Here is a 3202-nt window from a genome sequence, read left to right as displayed (position 1 = left end):
GCTTTAATTTTCTTTCCAAGTTGAAGTTCAACTTCAGCTTTGAAAGACTTGAAAACATCCAAGGCTTGGGACTTTTCATGAATTAAATATAGATACCCGTAACGAGAGTAATTATCTATGAACGTAATAAAGTACCGTTGTCCATTCCAAGAGACAGTAGGGAATGGGCCACATATATCGGTATGTATTAGTTCTAAGACATCTTTAGCTCTCTCGGCATCTAATTTCCTTTCGTTTGTCCTTTTCCCCTTTATGCACTCAATGCAGACTTCAAAGTCCGCCAAATTTAGGGGTCCGAGAATTCCATCCGACACGAGCCTCTGAATTCTCTGTTTAGAGATGTGGCCTAGGTGTTTGTGCCATAATGATGCCGAATTCTCATTCAGTTTTTGTTTTGTACCCGTTTGCAGTATTTCATTATTATAGGAATTTAAGTTAAGCCTATATAGATTATCCACCAAATGACCAGAGCAAATATTATTCGAATTATAAAAGAGACTGACTTTATTGTCTCCGAATGAACAAAAATAACCTGATTTGTCCAAACGAGAAACAGAAACCAAATTTCGTCTAAACAACGGTACATAAAATGTCTCTAATAAATCCAAGTAAAATCCACTCGTGGAACATAATCTAAAGGTTCCTATAGCTTCGACTGCAACTATATTTCCGTCTGCCACGTAGATGTATCTTTCAGCATCACTTGGCGGTAGGCTCCACAGGCAACCCTGCATAGTGACACTTACATGAGTAGTAGCAGCAGAATCTACCCACCAAGTATCAACAGGTACATAACTTAAACTAGCCTCAGAACAAACGAAAGTAAGAATTATACCCTTCTTTACACGCCAAGTGGCATATTTGGTACAATCCTTCTTCATGTGTCCCACCTTCTTACAGAAGAAACAGGTTGAAACTTGATCCTGTTTCTTAGCCTTTTTCTGCTGAGAAGGCGCATCCGCAGTAGTATCACGCTTTCTTTTATACTGAGAAGATAAAGCCATGTGAGCACTGAATTTCTTAGTAAAGAATTTCTCAACATCCTTTAGGAACTGTTTGGCATCTTTATCCTCAGTAATTGAGCCCCGAAACGCCTCATGAATTGAGCGTTTCATGATCATAATGCTCATTCGATTGGATCTCTCCCACTTCTCTATTTTAACCTCATTGAGGTTTTCCGGAGTGGAAGTGGGTTTCTCCTCTCGAAGAACTATATCTAGATCCATACAACCGAGGACAATCTCCACGGTATCTTTCCAAACTTTAAGGTTTGAACCATTCAGCATAGGAATACTGCTAATTTGCGCAGAAACATTGGTAGCTAAAGCCATAGTTTCTGGATTAGAACAAAAAGGAACATGCAGTAAACATTAGTTAATTAATGGGTAAAAAATCCATATTGAGATATCCAGCACAACATTAATTTTCAATCTTTGGATAGAAAAATTAACTGTAAGTGATACTCTCATTGCAGTAATCAAATATTGTCAAAATTCCTGTCACACATTAAGCCTTTCTTTGGACCGACTTAATGCGCACATGGAAACTTAAACTTCGCAACCTATTTATTACCGCATATATTTTCTATTAATTGGCCAAACAATAACCTTCCTTTGGGCCGATTATTGACCGCATAATTAATAGAAAATAAACGGAAGTGTGCAATGCTTATTATTTGGCCAAACAATAAACTTCCTTTGGACCGATTATTGTTCGCATAAATAATAAGTATTACTTTATTCTTAATTGGTTATACCCAAACATGTATTTACTATCAATATGTGTATGTAATTCGGCCAAATATAGACCTTCCTTTGGGCTGACCAATATTCGCATGAATTACATATCATCATATTCCTAATGTTTTGAATAAATTAATTTTCACAAAAGAGGCTACTTTGGCAGCATAATGTTCAATCAATTTATTTCAAAACCAAATCTTTATAAAAGAGATGGGTATAATAATCCTTATATCCCAAAAGGATAATCTATTAATTTGTATTAAATTAATAGCACATAGAATTAAAATTAAAACAATCATAATAATACTCTACTAATATTTTAAAATAAATCAATTATTATTATATCAAAACTGGATACGATAACATATATATTTTGAAACCAAATGCCAAGAGTTCATATACGGTCACAATGAACATAAATATTATGAATGCCATATCATATAAAAGAAGGTAACCAAAATATGCTTGTTATAAGCACGCAATAATATATATATGATGTTGCACGTATATATACAAATAATTGCAATCCAGGGCGTTTGCGTTAAAACAAATAATCTTTGTGCTCCTGGATCAATACCAATTATATATGACACACATACATATATCGATCCAAACAAAATAATATAACGCTGATATTTTTTATGACTAAATCATGGATGGCTCTGATACCACTTGTTGGAATAAATTAATTTTCAATATCCCAGATCATCCATATTGAATCATCAAAAATATATATCATACTCGAATGCGGAAGCGTACCTGAATTCATAAACATAAATTATACGACAGGAAGAGTTTGGATCTTGTGGTTCTTTCGATCTTCCTCAACCAAAGCCTTCTGTATTCCTAGGAGGCTGAACTGCAACTCTTTTGATGGAGAAAGAGTAACGAAGGCGGCTTTTGGTATATTGGGGACCGAAACCTGAAGGTTTATTTATATTTGAGCATGGCACCCATTAAACCCTTAAACCCAAATAAAATAGTATCTAAAGCCCAAAAGATAATATATCTAAAATCCAAAAAGATAATTATCTAAGGAACAAAAGATAATATCTAGTTTTATTCTCATTTAATTCCAAATCAAAAGTAATAATGACTTATTCAATTTAGCATTTATAACAATAAATGAGATCACCATTATATAAGTCATTTAATTTTGAAATAGCATAATTTGTGATTATAATTAATATATGTATTGCCCACAAATAAGTTAGGAAATCAAATAATTTCCTAACAGGCAGTCCAGTCTTGTCGTGCTTCCATCGCACCGCTGCAAGCAATCCAGCTTCATCCTCTATTGCACCGCGGTGACTGCCTCTGTCCCACTCTTGTATCGTCGTCTTCCATCGCGTCCCTCCCCTGCCGTCAGTCTTCTTCTCTTTCTCCTTCCCCGATGCGGAACACCCTCCACCCTCCATCAATCATGCGTGTCTTTTGAATTTGATGAATGTTACTTTTTA

The sequence above is a fragment of the Arachis ipaensis genome, chromosome B09, assembly GCF_000816755.2.
Source record: "Arachis ipaensis cultivar K30076 chromosome B09, Araip1.1, whole genome shotgun sequence".
Lineage (NCBI taxonomy): Eukaryota > Viridiplantae > Streptophyta > Magnoliopsida > Fabales > Fabaceae > Arachis > Arachis ipaensis.
Note: the sequence above shows the minus strand (reverse complement) of the source record.